The sequence below is a fragment of the Oryctolagus cuniculus genome, chromosome 2, assembly GCF_964237555.1.
Source record: "Oryctolagus cuniculus chromosome 2, mOryCun1.1, whole genome shotgun sequence".
Classification (NCBI taxonomy): Eukaryota; Metazoa; Chordata; class Mammalia; order Lagomorpha; family Leporidae; genus Oryctolagus; species Oryctolagus cuniculus.
Genome location: NC_091433.1, coordinates 95,129,501 through 95,150,127, shown reverse-complemented (window position 1 = coordinate 95,150,127; position 20,627 = coordinate 95,129,501). Strand labels below are relative to the sequence as shown.

At 38.6% G+C, this 20,627-nt stretch overlaps 1 pseudogene; it reads left to right on the top strand.

Moving 5' to 3' along the window:
- The first annotated feature begins 5,891 nt into the window (after nt 1-5,891).
- Nucleotides 5,892-19,956, top strand: LOC100352385 (inducible T-cell costimulator pseudogene; annotated as a pseudogene).
- Nucleotides 19,957-20,627: the final 671 nt, after the last annotated feature.

Genomic DNA, 20,627 nt, shown 5'->3' with positions numbered 1-20,627 from the left:
GGCCTCACCTGTTCTCACTGCTGAATTTCTCATCACTGGATTAACCGTGCCCATGAGTTTCAGAGGGGATAAACCATGTTTAATACAGAGCATGCAGGCTTGCAGGAGGTCCCTAAATTTCCAGGTCTCCTCCCACCTAGTTTTGAGATTTAGTGCTTCTGCCCCTCATGTGGAAGAAGGCACCCTTTCTTAGGGCTTTCAAGGAAAGAAGGAAAGGACTTCAAGCTTTTCTTCCTACTAGGATCACCTATTATTTTCATTGCTTGCAACCTCATCAGATTTTCTGAATCACGATGCATATTGCCTGAGTATTACCAAGAAAATCTTACAAGTTGTCATGTGACATGCTAGAAAGGACCTGTGTGTGTTAAATGTCCTTATGTACTTCTGGTGTCATGTCAGGGATTTTGTGCTTCAAAAAATGTTCCCAAGTTCATATGTTTATATTTGTTTTTGACAGGCAGAGTTAGACAGTGAAAGACAGAGAGAAAGGTCTTCCTTCCATTGGTTCACCCCCAAAATGGCTGCTATGGCTGACATGCTGCGCTGATCCAAAGCCTGAAGCCAGGTGCTTCCTCCTGGTCTCCCATGTGGGTGCAGGGCCCAAGTACTTGGGCCATCCTCCTGCCTTCCTGGGCAGCAGCAGAGAGCTAGACTGGAAGAGGAGGAACTGGGAATAGAACTCGGGGCCCCAACCGGGACTAGAACCCAGGGTACTGGCACCGCAGGCAGAGGATCAGCCAAGTGAGTCATGGTGCCAGCCTATGGACTTTTTTTAAGCAGTTCATAGTGAACAACATTTTCATTATTTTCAGTTCAGGAGAGCCAAAGTGTTATCTTGTAGATTTTTTTTTTAACAATAAGCTAAGAAAAATCCTGTAGTACTTATAATATACAAATGAACTATACTATTAGATATAAATTAAATGTTATATTTTTATGAAGATAATTGCCTAGTAATAAAAGCAAATTTCAGTTTATTGATTTATAGAATTTCTCTTTTGGAAGGGAACCTTCAATATCAGCCAGTTTCATTCAAATTATAATATTTTTCACTTTTAAGCAATCTCTGGTGTTATTAAGATTTCTTCACTAAACTTACACATTAATAGAATTATCTTAAAATACATTATTAATTACTTAAATACATTAATATAACACATCAGAAAACAAGCCCTACTACCTGCTATTGATTATAGTTATCAGAAGTATTAAGATGTTGTCACAAATTTGAACCAAAAAACTTTTTTGTCTCTGAAGTGATTTTTCAGGAATAATGAATAATGGAAATCTATAAGAGATGTTTGGATAACATTTGCCTCATGGACAATTCATAGAAATATAGTTATTTATCTCTAGTTGTAGGCTTAATTTTGAAGTTATCATTTGTATGGCAATTGTGATAATACAAATGACCACAAACCAAATAATAAAATAATTGGAATTCCTATATTTTGAGAAAATGGATAACTTCTCTGTTAATGTACTAAACATAATTTTTCTATACTAATTTATTAGAAACATTTAAAAATATTTCTTTCAATTTGGGGAGAGGTAAAGTAATGAAAAAATCAAACTTTCTGAAAATTAAAGTATTTGCATTTAATTTGTTCATTTTCTGCCTCATCACCAATGTAGTTCTTTAATTGGATAGAAAAAAAGTAGATTCAGAATCTACATTTGTTGACCACTAATAACAGAGTAGGGCAGTGAAGCATCATTAGCCCAATGAAACTTACAGGATTTCAGTGGTGGGGAAATCAGGACTCTCTGAATTTTGTTAGGGAAATGTGTTCTCATTTTATGTGGAGCTGTCCACTTTTGGTATTTTTATTTTAATATATATTTTAAATTTTCAGCAGAACTCAGCACTAGGAGTGTCTACCTTATTTTTTGGGGAAAAATCTGACTAATTTTTAAGAATGGGGCATCAATATTGTTTCATTTTCTCAGTTTTGAATATAGTGTGTCATTCTGTGAAAACCACCTTGCCAGTGTGCTTTTCGTTTAGTTTTGCTTTTTAAGTGCAAACTTGAAAGTTTTACTTATAAAAAGTGACCTTTATGTTTTTCCATATGATTGACAGAGCTTTTACCCAGTTATCTTTATTGTATGGCAATAAATCTATTCTATAAATATTAACAAATGCATTAAAACTGCAAATAATCACTATGGTATGCTTGCTGGTTTTATTTATGATGATGTATTGATCATCTCTGTCAGGTACTGTGATAGATATGTCTATTGGAAAATATAATTTCATTTCTCAAATAGGCAAGCAAGTTAAAACCCTTCTGCAATTATGAAGTCATCCTCTGATAACCTACTGATTCATTTCTTGGTGTCAAAATGAAGAAACCAATTATCTGTTTGACTTGGAGATATTAGGTCCCTGTGGTACTATGAAGAAAATTATTTAGTGCCTTTCAGCTAGTGAAATGATGATTGGTGGGTCTGTTTGTTGAACAAAAGGGGGGAGGGGAAGAGCGCACATTAGCTATAAGGTTGTAGCTATCTCAGTGGAGGTAGTCATTTCAGTCTTTGGAATTAATTCTAGAATTTAATGATAACTTTAAGTTTGTATAAAAAGTGGTTAGTAAAAAATTTATTTACCTTATTATATAAACATAAGACTATGTTTTAAAACCTTCTTTCCCAGCCAAGATACTCATTTTAATACAAAATGGGAAAATATTCAATACAGTGTCTCCTTTTGGAGGCTTCCTACAAGTGAAAGCAGATTTGTGGGGGATGATTGGGTTTTGAACAACTTCCTTGCTTCAAATACAAAACCCACATTGCCTTCATCTGTCCCTAAAGTGCCAGACCCAAGCTACTTTTAAGAAGCTGTTGTACTCCACCTGCCTTGGATGAAGAAAGCAGCCCCTTTGCTACCAGAATTCCCCAGAAACAGCATGGGCATTTTCCATGGTAGAGACAGCCCTTGTGAATTCTGCAACTGCAGGAGCTCTGGAGCTCTACTTGCTTGCTCTGTATGATATAGAGAAATTCTCACGGCCTCATATGGCTAGTAACCAGTAGCATCTGTAGCATCTCATACAGAATTCCAGAGTACCAGAACTAAAGAGGCCTCTTCTGAAACTCTTGGCACATGGTGCTGGAAGGCAGGACAGTGCATCATTTTTGCATGCCTTGTAGGCACAAAGGAAAGTTCTCTCCAATATCTGAAGCTCTAGGATTGTTGCTGCTGGCGTTATAAACCCTGGAATAACACTCATCTGTGGGAGTTATACAGTCCTATCTTTGTATGCTTCAGGCTGGAATTCAATCCCTGGAATAATTGGCAGTCAACCTGAGAGACCTGGATAAGGACCCCGCTGTATCCTGTATCTCCAGGGCTGTCACTCTGTGTACTATATTTCAGAGAGTCATGTAAATACACCTAGACCCTAGGGAATGGAGCCTATAACCATTCCAGTGCTCCAGACCCAGACCTGCTGATACGCAACCCTCAGCATAAACTGTATTCACCCCGTAGGACTCAGGGAATTTCTCCTTAACATTTCCCAGACTTGGGACTTGAACTCATGATGCTAAATTTCTGGGTATTAGTCAGGCTAACTATCAGGACCTGGGGAATGTCTTATCCACATAGTATAGTAAAAAGGCCATAAATTTTGCTGCCACAAGCACCAGAAATATTCATATTTGCCTGGTAGAAAAGGGTAGCATGACCAGAAATGTGGATACAGACATCACAAACCCCAGTATGACTGACAACTCTAGGGACTAAGAACCTAATGCCACTTCAAAGTCATACTGTAACATCCACAAAAGGCTGAAGAACAGAAACCTGTGGCACATGTAGACAATGCTGACACTGATTACTAATGAAGAAATCAAGTCTCAAAAACTTCAAAATATTGAAATCATGTACCTACCTTCTCAGACTGAAATCAATCAAACTAGACATCAATAATAATAAAAAAGGGCACTGGAAAGTTCACAGGTACACGAAAATTAAACAACATGATGACCAATGTATCATTTTAAAAAATTAAAAAGAGGTCATAAAATTTCTTAAAACAAATGAATATGAAAACACAACATATCAAAGCATAGAACACAGCAAAAGCAGTATTAAGAGAAAATTTTATAATGACAAGTGCTTACATTTAAATTTGAAAGGTCTTAAATAAATGGTCTAATGCTGCATCTCAAAAACCCAGAAAAAGTGGCCAGAACTGTGGTGCAGTGGTTTAACACCCTGGCCTGAAGTGCTGGCATCCCATATGGGCACTGGTTGGAGATCCAGCTGCTCCACTTTCTATCTAGCTCTTCTTCTTCTTCTTCTTCTTCTTTTTTTTTTTTGAACAGGCAAAGTTAGACGGTGAGAGAGAGAGAGACAGAGACAGTTATAGACAGTGTAGACAGTGAGAGAGAGACAGAAAGGTCTTCCTTCTGTTGGTTCACTCCCCTATTGGCTGCCACAACTGGCGCTGTGCCAATCTGAAGCCAGGAGCCAGGTGCTTCCTCCCGGTCTCCCATGTCAGTACAGGAACCAAAGCACTTGGGTCATCCTCCATTACTCTCCCAGGCCACAGCAGAGAGCTGGACTGGAAGAGGAAAAACTGGAACTAGTACCCGGTGCCCCAAATGAGACTAGAACCTGAGGTGCCAGTCCTGCAGGTGGAGGATTAGCCAAGTGAGCCAGGATGCCGGTCTCTATCCAGCTCTTTGCTATGGCCTGGGGAAGCAGTAGAAGATGGCCCAAGTCCTTGGGAACCTGCACCAGTGTGGAAGACCTGGAAGAAGCACCTGGCTTCAGATCGGCACAGCGCTGGTCGTTATGGCCAACTGGGGAGTGAACCACTGAATGGAAGACCTCTCTCTCTGTGTCTTCTCTGAGACTTTCAAAAAAAAGGGGGGGATGTAATTTCACACAGCTGAATGAAGTTGGAGGTAGTTAGCAGGCAAATGATATACCCACAGGAGCCAGAGATCGGAAGCTCTTTCCCAAGGACCACACAGGGAATCAGTTCTAGCCTCAGAGTGGGCTCAAATTCTCCTTTAGTCTCCCACTGGGTTGCCAAAGTTATGGAATTGTAACATCTCTGGAGAGTACTCATGTGAATTCTGTGAGTTCTCTCCCCCACTGTCTCTTTCTTCACAGTCTCAGTTCAGTAGCACCACGAATTCACTAGGTCCTAATCTCCTGTTAATTCACCCCGCCAAGAGTCAGGTTTTTCTGCTAGGCTCGAGGCTGGTGCAGACCTGAGGTTGCCCTGCTTATGACGTATGTCCAAGATGGTGCCTGCTCCTTGTCTTGCCAGCCTTTGAGAGGTGAGCAGAGAGAGAGAAACCCGTGTCCATATCAGTCACTTTTTTTCTCTCTCTCTCTCTCTTCCAGTTAGCCTGGTGAACTTTTGCCCCCAGGGTCGTTCCCTCTAGTCTCCTCTCTCCGCTTGCCTGCTGGTATCTCAGGCTATTTAGGTTAGGCTCACCTCGCGTTCCAGTGCTGGTGTGTTGAGTCTGCTGCTGGTATCCTGAACTGTGGGCTCCCACGCTTTCCACACAGGTCCACTGTGAATCATTAGTTCCAGAAGAGTTTTTTCTGCTGTTTCTTCCCCTACTCTTCCTTGAGCCTGCAGTATCTCCACTTTTATTAAACTGTCTCGCCCCAGACTATCCGTGTGCTCCCTTCCTAGAGAGATCTACCATGCCTAACCTGGGAGTGTCACCTTTGGCACACCAAACAGAGCTCTCAGGCCACACCCATCTCAAGCCTCTAAGGCTCCATCAAAAACAGACAGTCCACTTAATCTAGTCATAGTATAACAAGAAAAAGCACCACAGTGAAGAAACCAAATATCTCCAATATGCCAAATAACAAACGCAAAAATCGAGGTAGTAAAAATAAGGAAGTCACCATGACGCCCCCAAATGAAAAAGACACCCCAATTCAAGATTATGAAGATGATGATATAGAAGAAATGCAAGGAGCAGATCTCAAACAATTGATAAGAACATTAAGAAGTTCTCAAAAACAAATTCTTGAACTACAGAAATCCTTAATGGACAAGATAGAATATCTCTCTCGTGAAAATGAAATATTAAGGAGGAATCAAAATGAAATGAAACAACTAGTACAACAGCAAATTGTGATAGTGATAAGAAATCATAATGAAGTGAAGAATTCAATAGATCAAATGACAAACACATTAGAGAGCCTTACAAACAGAATGGGTGAAGCAGAAGGAGAATATCGGACTTAGAAGACAGAGAACAGGAAAGGATACAGTCAGACCAAAGAAAAGAAGAGGAAATTAGAAATCTAAAACATATTGTCAGGAATCTTCAGGATACTATTAAAAAAACCAACATTCGGGTTCTAGGAGTTCCTGAAGGCATGGAGAGGGAGAAAGGATTAGAAGGCCTTTTTAGTGAGATATTAGCAGAAAATTTCCCAGGTTTGGAGGACAGAGACATCCTAGTACAGGAAGCTCACAGAACCCCTAATAAACACGTCCAAAAGAGATCCTCACCATGACACGTTGTAATTAAACTCTCCACAGTGAAACATAAAGAAAAGATCCTAAAATGTGCAAGAGAGAAACGTCAGATTACTCTCAGAGGATCTCCAATCAGACTCACAGCTGACTTCTCATCAGAAACTCTACAAGCTAGGAGGGAATGGCGAGATATAGCTCAGGTACTAAGAGAGAACAACTGCCAGCCCAGAATATTATATCCTGCAAAGCTCTCATTTGTGAATGAAGGTGAAATAAAGACTTTTCATAGCAAACAGAAATTGAAAGAATTTGTCACCACTCGTCCAGCCCTGCAAAAGATGCTTAAAGATGTGTTACACACAGAAACACAGAAACACGGTCATCAATATGAAAGAAGGTAAAGGGAGGAAACCTCACAGCAAAAGATCACACGGAATTCGAAGCATATATTAGAACTTATCTTTGGCAAATGGCAGGGCAAAGTAACCACTTATCATTAGTCACATTGAACATAAATGGCCTGAACTGTCCAGTTAAAAGACACCGATTGGCTGATTGGCTTAAGGAACAAAACCCATCTATTTGCTGCTTACAAGAAACTCATCTTTCCAACAAAGATCCATACAGACTGAAAGTGAAAAGCTGGAAAAGATATACCATGCCAACAGAAATGAAAAAAAGAGTGGGCGTAGCCATCTTAATATCGGACAACATAAACTTTACCACAAAAACTGTTAAGAGAGACAAAGAGGGACACTATATAATGATTAAGGGATAAATTCAACAGGAAGATATAACAATTATCAATGTATATGCACCTAATTACAGGGCACCAGTTTATCTAAAAGATTTGTTAACGGACTTAAAGGGAGACTTAGACCCCAATACAATAGTACTGGGCGACTTCAATACTCCACTCTCAGAAATAGACAGATCAACAGGACAGAAGATCAACAAGGAGACAGTAGATTTAAATGACACTATAGCCCAAATGGATCTAACAGATATATACAGAACTTTCAATCCTACAGCTAAAGATTTTACATTCTTCTCAGCAGTACATGGAACCTTCTCTAGGACTGACCACATACTAGGCCATAAAGCAAGTCTCAGCAAATTCAAAAGAATTAGAATCATACCATGCAGCTTCTCAGACCATAAAGGAATGAAGTTGGAAATTAGCAACTCAGGAATCCCTAGAGCATACGCGAACACATGGAGATTGAAAAAACATGCTCCTGAATGAACAATGTGTCATAGAAGAAATTAAAAGAGAAATCAAAAATTTTCTGGAAGTAAATGAGAATAACAGCACAACATACCAAAACTTATGGGACGCAGCAAAAGCAGTGTTAAGAGGAACGTTTATATCAATAGGTGCCTACATCAAGAAATTGGAAAGGCACCAAATAGATGAGCTTTCAATTCACCTCAAGGATCTAGAAAATCTACAGCAAACCAGACCCAAATCTAGTAGGAGAAGAGAAATAATTAAAATCAGAGAAGAAATCAACAGGATTATATACAAAAAAAAATTACAAAAAATCAGCCAAGCAAAGAGCTGGTTTTTTGAAAAAATAAATAAAATTGACACCCCATTGGCCCAACTAACTAAAAAAAGAAAAGACCCAAATCAATAAAATCAGAGATGAAAAAGGAAATATAACAAGAGACACCACAAAAATAAAAAGAATCATCAGAAATTACTACAAGGACTTGTATACCAGCAAACAGGGAAACCTATCAGAAATGGATAGATTCCTGGACACATGCAACCTACCTAAATTGAACCAGGAAGACATCAAAAACCTAAACAGACCCATAACTGAGACAGAAATTGAAACAGTAATAAAGGCCCTCCCAACAAAGAAAAGCCCAGGACCAGATGGATTCACTGCTGAATTCTACCAGACATTTAAGGAAGAAATGACTCCAATTCTTCTCAAACTATTCAGAACAATCGAAGAAGAGGGAGTCCTCCCAAATTCTTTCTATGAAGCCATCATCACCTTAATTCCTAAGCCGGAAAAAGATGCAGCATTGAAAGAGAATTACAGACCAATATTCATGATGAACATAGATGCAAAAATCCTCAATAAAATTCTGACCAATAGAATACAACAGCACATCAGAAAGATCATCCACTCAGACCAAGTGGGATTTATCCCTGGTATGCAGGGATGGTTTAATGTGCGCAAAACAATCAATGTGATACACCACGTTAACAGACTGCAGAAAAACAAACCATATGATTATCTCAATAGATGCTGAGAAAGCATTGGATAAATACAATACCCTTTCATGATGAAAACTCTAAGCAAACTGGGTTTGGAAGGAACATTCCTCAATACAATCAAAGCAATCTATGAAAAACTCACGGCCAATATCCTATTGAATGGGGAAAAGTTGGAAGCATTTCCACTGAGATCTGGTACCAGACAGGGATGCCCACTCTCACCACTGCTATTCAATATAGTTCTGGAGGTTCTAGCCAGAGATATTAGGCAAGAAAAAGAAATTAAAGGGATACAAATTGGGAAGGAAGAACTCAAACTATCCCTCTTTGCAGATGACATGATTCTTTATTTAGGGGACCCAAAGAACTCTACTAAGAGACTATTGGAACTCATAGAAGACTTTGTCAAAGCAGCAGGGTATAAAATCAATGCACAAAAATCAACAGCCTTTGTATACACAGACAATGCGATGGCTGAGGAAGAACTTCTAAGATCAATCCCATTCACAATAGCTACAAAAACAATCAAATACCTTGGAATAAACTTAACCAAGGACGTTCAAGATCTCAACGATGAAAATTACAAAACCTTAAAGAAAGAAATAGAAGAGGATACCAAGAAATGGAAAAATGTTCCATGCTCATGGATTGGAAGAATCAATATCATCAAAATGTCCATATTTCCAAAAGCAATTTACAGATTCAATGCAATACCAAATGAAGATACCAAAGACATTCTTCTCAGATCTGGAAAAAATGATGCTGAAATTCATATGGAGGCACAAGAGACCTCGAATAGCTAAAGCAATCTTGTACAACAAAAACAAAGCTGGAGGCATCACAGTACCAGATTTCAGGACATACTACAGGGCAGTTGTAATCAAAACAGCATGGTACTGGTACAGAAACAGATGGATAGACCAATGGAACAGAATGGAAACACCAGAAATCAATTCAAACATCTACAGCCAACTCATATTTGATCAAGGTTCCTAAACAAATCCCAGGAGTAAGGACAGTCTATTCAATAAATGGTGCTGGGAAAATTGGATTTCCACATGCAGAATCATGAAGCAAGACCCCTACCTTTCACCTTACACAAAAATTCACTCAACATGGATTAAAGACTTAAATCTATGACCTGACACCATCAAATTATTAGAGAGCATTGGAAAAACCCTGCAAGATATAGGTACCGGCAATGATTTCTTGGAAAAGACCCCAGAAGCACAGGCAGTCAAAGCCAAAATTAACATTTGGGATTGCATCAAATTGAGAAGTTTCTGTACTTCAAAAGAAACAGTCAGGAAAGTGAAGAGGCAACCAACAAAATGGGAAAAAATATTTGCAAACTATGCAACAGATAAAGGGTTAATAACCAGAATCTACAATGAAATCAAGAAACTCCACAAGATCAAAACAAACAACCCATTGAAGAGATGGGCCAAGGACCTCAATAGACATTTTTCAAAAGAGGAATTCCAAATGGCCAACAGGCACATGAAAAAATGTTCAAGATCACTAGCAATCAGGGAAATGCAAATCAAAACCACAACGAGGTTTCACCTCACCCCGGTTAGAATGGCTCACATTCAGAAATCTACCAACAACAGATGCTGGAGAGGATGTGGGGAAAAAGGGACACTAACCCACTGTTGGTGGGAATGTAAAGTGGTTAAGCCACTATAGAAGTCAGTCTGGAGATTCCTCAGAAACCTGAATATAACCCTGCCATTCAACCCATCCTTCCCACTCCTTGGAATTTACTCAAAGGAAATGAAATTGGCAACCAAACAAGCCGTCTGCACATTAATGTTTATTGCATCTCCATTCACAATAGTTAAGACCTGGAACCAACCCAAATGCCCATCAACAGTAGACCGGATTAAGAAATTATGGGACATGTACTCTATAGAATACTATAGAGCAGTCAAAAACAACGAAACCCTGTCATCTGCAACAAGATGGAGGAATTTGAAAACATCATGCTGAGTGAATTAAGCCAGTCCCAAAGGGACAAATATCATATGTTCTCTCTGATTGGCAACAACTAACTGAGCACCAAAGGGGAAACTTGTTGAAATGAAATGGACACTATGAGAAACAGTGACTTGATCAGCTCTTGTCCTGACGGTTGATGTACAATGTAATACTTTATCCATTTTAGTATTTTTTTTCTAGAACCATTGGTTGAACTCTGTAATTAACACACAATTATCCTTAGGTGTTTAATTTTTAGCTGAAAAGTGATCCCTCTTAGGAATTTGGAAAACATTATGCTGAGTGAAATCAGCCAATCCCAAAGGGAAAAATGCCACTTGTCCTCCTTGATAGCTGACAACTAACTGAGCACCAAAAAGGAAACCTGTTAAAGTGAAATGAACACTATGAGAAACGGTGACTTGATCAGCCCTCACCCTGACTGTTGATGAGCAGCTTAATATGTTATCCCTCTTAGTATTTTTGTTTGTTCTACTTAATACTTTTGGTTGAATACTGTAATCAATACACCATTCTTCTTAAGTGCTGAAACTTAACTGAAAAGTGTTCACTGTTAAATATAAGAGTGGCAATAAGAGAGGGAAGAGATGTGCAATTCGGGACATGCTCAAGCTGACTTACCTCAAACGGTAGAGTTAGAAACATACCAGGGGATTGCAATTCAATCCCCTCAAGGTGGCATGTACCAATGCCATCTCACTAGTCCCAGTGATCAATTTCTGTTCACAACTGATCAAAATGATAGGACTAAGAACCAAAGGGATCACATAAACAAGAATAGTGTCTGCAAATACTAGCTGATAGAATAAAAAAAAGGAGAGAACGATCCAACATGGAGAGTGAAATACACAGTAGACCCATAGAATGGCAGATGTCCTAAACAGCACTCTGGCCTCAGAATCAGCCCTTAAGGCATGCGGATATGGCTGAAAAGCCCCTGAGAGTATTTCAGGCATGGAAGGCCAAGACACTCTGGGGAAAAAAAAAAAAACCTAAATGAAAGCTCTCCATGAGTGAGATCCCAGTGGAAAGAATGGGTCATCAAAGAAGGAGGTACCTTTCTCTGAAGGGAGGAGAGAACGTCCACTTTGACCATGGCCTTGTCTAAATATGGTCAGAGTCAGTGAACTCAGGGGGCTTCCATAGCCTTGGCAGCTCATGACAAGAGCCTAGGGTGATTACTGATGCCATAAACAAGAGTGTCAATTTGTTAAGTCAACAACAGGAGTCACTGTGCACTTACTCCTCATGTAGGATCTTTGTCCTTAGTGTGCTGTACATTGAGATTTAATGCTATAACTAGTACTCAGACAGACCAACAGCTACTTTTATACTGAAAAGTATAAAGCAGAAATCACTTCTTTTCAAATATGGAATTAAAGAAAAATGTCCATTTTTCACCAGTCTTATTCAGTATATTGTTGGAAGTACTAGCAAGAACATTTTGGGAGGGAAAATAAATAAGGCAATTAAAATTGGAAAGTATTAATTCAAAATAGCCATATTTGGGACCAGCTCTGTGGCATCGTGGGTAAAGCCACCGCCTGAAGCATGACCATCCCATATGGTCACCAGTTGGGTTCTTGGATACTCCACTCATGATCCACCTCTCTACTGATGCACCTGGGAAGGCAGCAGAGAACAGACCAAGTTTTGGGCCCCTGAACCCATGTGGGAGACTTGGATAAATCTCTAGCTCCTGGCTTCAGACTGACCCAGGCCTGGTTGTTGCAGCCATTTGGGAAATGAATAAATAGATGGAATATTTCTCTTTCTATGCCTTGCCTTCTCTGTATTTGCCTTTCAAATAAATAAATAAACTTTTAAAATTAACATTCGCAAATTTCATGATGTTGTACCTGGATGAAAACCAAGCACTACAGCAAAAAGCTGTTAGAATTTATAAATCAGTTCAGTGAAATCACAGTTACAAAGGGAGCTAACCAAAACAGTAGGCTTTTTATGTACCAACAATGATCTCACTGAAAGAGACATCAGGTTTGAAATCCCATTCACTATATCACAAACACAATCCAATATTTAGGAATAAATTTAATCAAAGAAATGAAATATCTCTACAATAAAATTTATAAAATATTGATGAAAGAAATCATCAAGGACATAAAAATGTGAAGATATTTCTTGCTCATGGATTGTAAGATTTATTATCATTAAGAATCTATAGCATCTTAAGTATGCATTCAGTGCAATCCCTGTCAATATACCAATGACATTCTTTATAAAAGTAAAAAAAAATCCAAAAATATGTATGAAAAAAATACCCAGAATAGCAAAGTAAACTTGAGCAAAAAAGCAAAAACAAAAACAAAAACATGCTGGACAGACACAGAAAGACTAATACCACAGGTTCTCCTTTATATGTGGGAGCTAAAATCACCAGAAAGAAATGCCTGTATCAATTTTGATGAAAATACAATGTTTTCTCAAACTTCGTTTAAAATCTTTGTCAAACAAACTGATAGGAATTATGTACTACTGTATATTTTTTAAATAACACTTGAAGATATTACATAGATTAGTCCTTCCTTTTTTCATTTCTCAAATGGGTATTCATTTTCTAGTCTGTCTGTGTCCTTTAAAATTGTTTCCTATTTGTGTCTTCTTTGTACATAGCAATTCTGTTGATTAGATGGATAGATATATATGTCTCATTTAAAATAATTTTTAATTTTTTTCTTGATTAATTTGAAAGGCAGAGTTACAGAGAGAAAGAGGAGAGAGAGAGTAAGAGAGTGAGAGAGAGAGAGAGAGAGAATCTTCCATCTACTGCTTCACTCTCCAAATGGCTACAACAACTAATCTAGGCCTGGCCAGAGCCAGCCAGAAACCAGGAACTTCTTCTGGTCTCCCACATGGGTCAGGGGTTCAACAACATGGGGCATCTTCCACAGCTTTCCCAGGCTATTAGCAGGGAGCTGGATCAGAAATGGAGGTACCAGGACTCAAACTGGTACCCATTTGGAATGCTTGCTTTGCAGGCAGTAGCTTTACATGCTATGCCACAATGCCAAGCCCTATATTGATCTTGTACCTAGCAATCTGTGTCATTTCATTTTTCAATAAAGGTTGAGGCATCATAGTACCTGATTCAAAGCATATTACAAAGTTTCAGTAATAACATAAAATTGTCAAATAGATCAATGGAAGAAAATAAAATGTCCAGAGATCACTTCATGTGCATTCAGGCAACTGATTTTTGACCAAAGTTCCATAGAGTGAACATTTAAAAAGGGGTAGTCTTTTCAATAAACAGTTCTTCAAAACTAAAGTGTGTGTGTATGGTATTAACCTCTCATTATATATAAAATCAACTCAAGGTGGATCAAAAACCTAAATTTAAGATTTTAATCTCTGGCTCTGAACTTTCTGAAAGAAAATATAGGGGGAAACTCTCCAAGATATTTGTGTAACATGATGACTTCTTGGATAAGACCCCCAAAACACTGACAAATGAAGAACTAGACAAATGAATTTATATCAAACTCAGAAGCTTCTGCACAGCAAAAGAAGCAATCAGGGAGTTAAGAGAAGTCTGAAAAATTGGGAGAAAATATTTGCAAGCTCCAACAAAAGATTAATATGAGAGTATATCCGTAACTCAAAAATCAATCCAGTCTAAAAATGAGCAAAGAGGGGCTGGCACTGTGGCACAGTAGGTTAACACCCTGGCCTGAAGTGCCAGCATCCTATATGGATGCCAGTTCGAGACCCAGCTGCTCCATTTCCAATCCAGCTCTCTGCTATTGGCTGGGAAAGCAGTGGAAGATGACCCAAGTCCTTGGGCCCCTGCACCCGTGTGGGAGACCTAGAGGAAGCTTCTGGCTCCTGGCTTCAGATTGGCACAGCTCCAGCCATTGTGGCCAATTGGGGAGTGAACCATTGGATGGAGGACCTCTCTCTCTCTCTCTGAATCCCTGCCTCTCCTCTCTCTGTGTAACTCAGACTTTCAAATAAATAAATACATATTTAAAAAATGAGCAAAGGACCTGAATAGACAGTTCTCAAAAGTATAAATGCAAATGATCAACATACACACTCACACACACATATATGCTCAATAATGTTAGCTATCAGGGAAGTGCAAATTAATATCACTTCACCCTTATCACAATGAATATTATCCAAAAAGGAGAGAGCAATAATATGCTGGTGAGGATATAGAAAAAGTATAATTTTATACACTGATATCAGGAGTGTACTTTATACAGTCACCATTGAAAACAATATTGAGATGTCCTAGAAATCTAGATATAGAATTTCCATATGATCCAATGATCCCAACACTGAGTATTATCCAAAATATTTAAACTCATTGTATCAAAGAGATTCTGCTCTACCATGTTTATAGCAGAACTGTTCACAATAACAAAAATATGGAATCAACGAAATATGCTTAATAAGATGAATGGATAAAGAAAATGGGATATATATTCACAATGAACTATTATTCAACTATAAAAAGAATGAAGTCCTGTCATTTGTAGCAAAATGGGTGCTACAAATAGAGAACATAACATTGAGTGAAATAAGCCAGACTCAGAGACACAAAAACTGCTTGTTCTCCTTTGCATGTGGAAGTTAATATTAAAAGAAAAAGTTATTCTGAACACAGAATGTTAATTGACAGACTCTGGGCTGGGTGGAAGAGATAAAAGAAATTTGGATTAAAAAGTTTAGAAATTGAGCTGTGGTTCATTAATTGTGATAAGTATATAAGTATAATGATAAGAGATATTATTAGGGGATAAGGGGCCAGAGGTATGGGGAAATTTGTAATGTACCACAAAAATCTTGAGGGAAAGATATCTATATCTGGAAATATTCTATTAGAACCTTTAAAAATCAAAGCTAAAGTTAAAATTCCATGAAGTCCAGAAAAAGTAAAAAAAATTGAAAATGATGAATTATCAAATGAGTCTAAGATATTTCTAAAAATATGTGTAAAATATGGTAGCCAGGAACAGTTGTAGTATTGTGATGGCCATGGGATTCTACTGCTAAGATTGACTTGCACTAGGATGTCAATATACAGGTATTAGTATTAACTACAATTTATAAAACAGATGAAAAAGCATGCAGATGATATGAAATAAATAAATGATGATGATCACTTTGAAAGATGTGAGCAATTTTGTAGGAGCAATATAGAGTGACCAACAGATAAATGAAATTGTTGAAAACTAAATAATTACAATATATTAAGAAGGAATATAAATAAAAATTTTCACAAAATTTTAAAAATCCACATCAAATACCATTATAACCATGAAGGAAAAGTGTCAGTAACTTGAATTAAACTATTGACACTTTCAGAAATCAAAGATAAATGTCATAGTTCTGGTAAAATTCATAATTGCCATCAAATATGATACTTGGAAAGGGAGAATGACCAAATTTGCCTAAGAAGTCTCTGAAAATTGTATACATGAAAATTGTCAGAAAAACTTATGCGATTTTGTGGCCAATGAAAGTTTCTTTAAAAACAAAATACAACCCTGTCGGAATAAGATTGAAGTTGGCAAACTCAAAAGGCTTCCATAGCCTTGGCAACTCATGACTAGAACCTAGGGAGATTACTGATGCCATAAACAAGAGTGTCAAATTGTTAACTCAACAACAGGAGTCACTGTGTACTTACTTCTCATGTGGGATCTGTCCTTAATGTGTTGTCCAATGTGAAGTAATGCTATAACTAGTACTGAAACAGCATTTTACACTGTGTATTTCTGTGTGGGTGCAAACATATGAAATCTTTATTTAATATATACTAAATCAATCTTCTGTATATAAAGATTGAAAATGAATCTTGGACGGTGCCGTGGCTCAACAGGCTAATCCTCCACCTTGCGGTGCTGGCACACCAGGTTCTAGTCCCGGGCAGGGTGCCAGATTCTGTCCCGGTTGCCCCTCTTCCAGGCCAGCTCTCTGCTATGGCCCGGGAGTGCAGTGGAGGATGGCCCAAGTGCTTGGGCCCTGCACCCCATGGGAGGCCAGGAGAAGCACCTGGCTCCTGCCTTCGGATCAACACAGTGTGCTGGACACAGTGCACTGGCCACGGCAGCCATTGGAGGCTGAACCAATGGCAAAAGGAAAACCTTTCTCTCTGTCTCTATCTCTCACTGTCCACTCTGCCTGTCAAAAAAAAAAAAGAAAATAAAAAAAGAAAGAAAGAAAATGAATCTTGATGTGAATGGAATGGAGAGGGAGCAGGAGATGGGAGGGGTGCAAGTGGGAGGGAAATTATGGGGGGGAAACCATTGTAATCCATAAACTGTACTTTGGAAATTTATATTTACTAAATAAAAGTTTAAAAAAAATACAACCAAGATGGCCTCAAGTTCACAGTGGTTAGATTAGCTTTAAGTGGGATACCAAGGATACACGTGGGCGATGTAAGTTCAAACACACACACAAAAAATAAATACATAAAAAGTGGATCCAGGTGTTATGAAATAAAATACACTGGCCGGCGCTGCAGCTCACTAGGCTAATCCTCCGCCTTGCGGCACCGGCACACTGGGTTCTAGTCCTGGTCTGGGCACTGGATTCTGTCCTGGTTGCCCCTCTTCCAGGCCAGCTCTCTGCTGTGGCCAGGGAGTGCAGTGGAGGATGGCCCACGTACTTGGGCCCTGCACCCCATGGGAGACCAGGATAAGTACCTGGCTCCTGCCTTCAGATCAGCGCGGTGTGCCAGCTGCAGTGCGCCGGCCATGGCAGTCATTGGAGGGTGAACCACTGGCAAAGGAAGACCTATCTCTCTGTCTCTCTCTCTCTCCCACTGTCCGCTCTGCCTGTCAAAAAGAAAAGAAAAGAAAAGAAAAGAAAAGAAAAGAAAAGAAAAGAAAAGAAAAGAAAAGAAAAGAAAGAAAATACACTGTGACTAGGGTAAGTAACAATTATTTTCTAGAAGTAATAGCAGAATGACAAGCAAATATATGAGGGAAATTACTGGAAATTATAACAATTACCTTAAAAAAGGAAAATGAAATAATTTTCACAAAATGTAAATCAAATGAAGATCATACACTCATCAGAGAAATCTTTCAAATAGATGGATTTTTAACTCATTCTATTGAAACTTTCATATATTAATGGGAAGTTTAGAATTTCATGAAATATAAAAAAGAACCTGAAAAGAGCCTAAAAAAGTACCTGAAAAGAGTGCCTATCATGTGGGTCTAAAATGTCTCTGAAAACATGTGTGCATGACGGTTGCTAGCACAACTTATAGAATTTTTATGGAGTTCATGACCTCATAATGAACACTTAACCAACATGGCCATGAATTCACAGTGGCAGGTCTGGAATACACTGGGATATTAAAGAAAAATACAGGTGATGGTAATCTTAAAGACAGTAATAAAAACATGTTGGATTTTTATGAAATAAAATGATTACTGTGAGTAGAAATGAGTAATTCAGTAGGAGCCATAATAGACAGACAATGAGATAATGGGAAAGCTAGTGAAAAATAGACTATTATAATACATTAAAAAAGAAATATTTTTTAAAAAACAATAAAATTATAAGTCAAAGATTGTGCTGCTTATTAGAATTAGCTCAAAATATGTTAGCTTTTAAATCAAGTGAAATTTAAAGTTCCATAACAATCAAGAAATGTACTAAGTATATTACCTGGTACTTGTGAATGACTACATTGAACAAAGATAGCCCTGAAAAATTTTGTGTATGAACATCATCAGAACAACTTATAGAACTCTGAGGAAGCTGATGACTCAGCTTCACAGTGTAAGTACTGCCTTCAGCTAAGATACTAAAGATGCTCATAAGTGATATGTCTAAATTCAAAAAGAAAGTTTAAAAGTGATACACATCTTACGATATAAAATATATTGTCATTACTGTGAAAAGAAATCAGTAGTTTGGTCAGAAGAATAATTAAATGACAGAGATAAAAGGGAAATTGCTGAGAAATAGCTCATTATAATTACATTTAAAAAACAACCTTTTCTGTAAATGTAAATTAAAGATGGTATCAATTAAGGGAATCTGAAAATTTGCCAGTATTTGTAACTAGTCTTTCACAGCTTTTTTTTTTTTAAAGATTCATTTATTTACTTGAAAGAGTTACACAGAGAAAGAAGGAGAGTCCGAGAGAGAGAGAGAGAGAGAGGTCTTCCATCCACTGGTTAATTCCCCATTTGGCCACAACGACCAGAGTTGCACCAATCCGAAATGAGGAGCCAGGAGCTTCTTTCGGGTTTCCCACATGGGCCATCTTCTACTGCTTTTGCAGGCCATAGCAGAGAGCCAGATCGGAGGAGGAGTAGCCTGGACTGGAACCTGCAGCCATATGGGATGCTGACACTGCAGGTGGTGGCTTTACCCACTATACCACAGCGCCGGCCCCTGCCACAGCTTTTAAAGCCCAAAGATGGGGCTTGGCAGTGAGGTCTTCAGCAGAGAACTCCAGACACTTGAACCTTTCCTTGGCTGTGTTGGAATCACTTTAAGGAGACATCAATGACCCTGCCAAGTATGAGATGTTTACATTTCAGAATGGAGGTGTTCAAATTTTATGCAAATACCCCGAGATTGTCCTGCAATTCAAAATGCAGCTGCTGACAGGGAGACAAGTCCTCTGTGACTTCAGGCAGACAAAGGAGAGTGGAAACACGGTGTTCATTAAGGCTCTGAAATTCTGTCAATATCAATTATTCAACAACATTTTATTTTTTCCTATATAATTTGGACAGTTCTCATGCCAGCTATTACTTCTGCAAACTATCAATTTTTGACCCTCCTCCTTTTCAAGTAGAGATTCTCAGAGGAGAATATTTGCATATTTAGGAATCACAAGCTCTGTTGCCAGGTGAAGTTCTGGTTACCCATAGGATGTGCAGCTTTGCAGTAGTCTACATTTTTGAATGCATATTTATTTTTTGGCTTACAAAGGAGAAATATCAATCAAGCGTGCATGACCCAAATAGTGAGTATGTGTTCATAGCAGCAGTGAACACAGCTAAAATATCTGCACTGACAGAACTCTCAGGCACCTGGGCATGGCACACATTGGTCAGGTCTCCTCAACTTAAAGTGAGAGAGTCCCTTGTTTCCTGGACTAGAGTCCGACTTGACTTGATTGGACCACATCCATCTCCTGCTCATGTTTTGTTCATTCTGCACCAGTGACTCTAAAAGACAGCAGGATTTGCACAGATTTCCTTGGTGCTGCTGCTTTCTCAGAACCTTCTTGCAACTAGCTTTATAGAAAGCCCATCTCATATGCACTCAACAAACAGACCTCACTGGGAAGGAATCCCTTTGTCTAGGCCTACTTTTAGCAATGCAGTAAAACAACTCTTTTTTTTCTCTAAAGCAGCCATTTTTTTTCTTTAAAGCACAGCCAGCACTGTGCTGTAGCAGATAAAGCCGCCACCTGCAATGCCAGCATCCCATATGGGTTCCGGTTCAAGTCCTGGCTGCTCCATTTCCAGTCCAGCTCTCTGCTATGTCCTGGAAAAGCAGTAGAAACTGGTTCAAGTCCTGAGCCTCTAAACCCATGTAGGAGACCTGGAAGAAGCTCCTGGATCCTGGCTTCAGATTAGCTCAGCTCTGGCCATTGCAGCCATCTGGGGAGAGAACCAGTGGATGGAAGACCTCTCTCTCTGTCTCTCTTTTTCTGTCTCTCTTTCTCTCTCTCTCTTTCCCTCTCTCTGTCTCTCTCTCTCTCTCTGCCTCTGCCTCTCTGTAACTCTGCCTTTAAAATAAGTAAATAAATCTTTTTTAAAAATATTATCAGGAACATTCAGATACTTAGTAAAAATCTGATAGAGTTTTTAGGTTAATCAATTCTCCTGGATTTTGATTCTGTTACTTGAGCTCTGGGCAAAAACAGAAAGTAGGGAGATATTAAATCAAATAAAGCTGTAGAA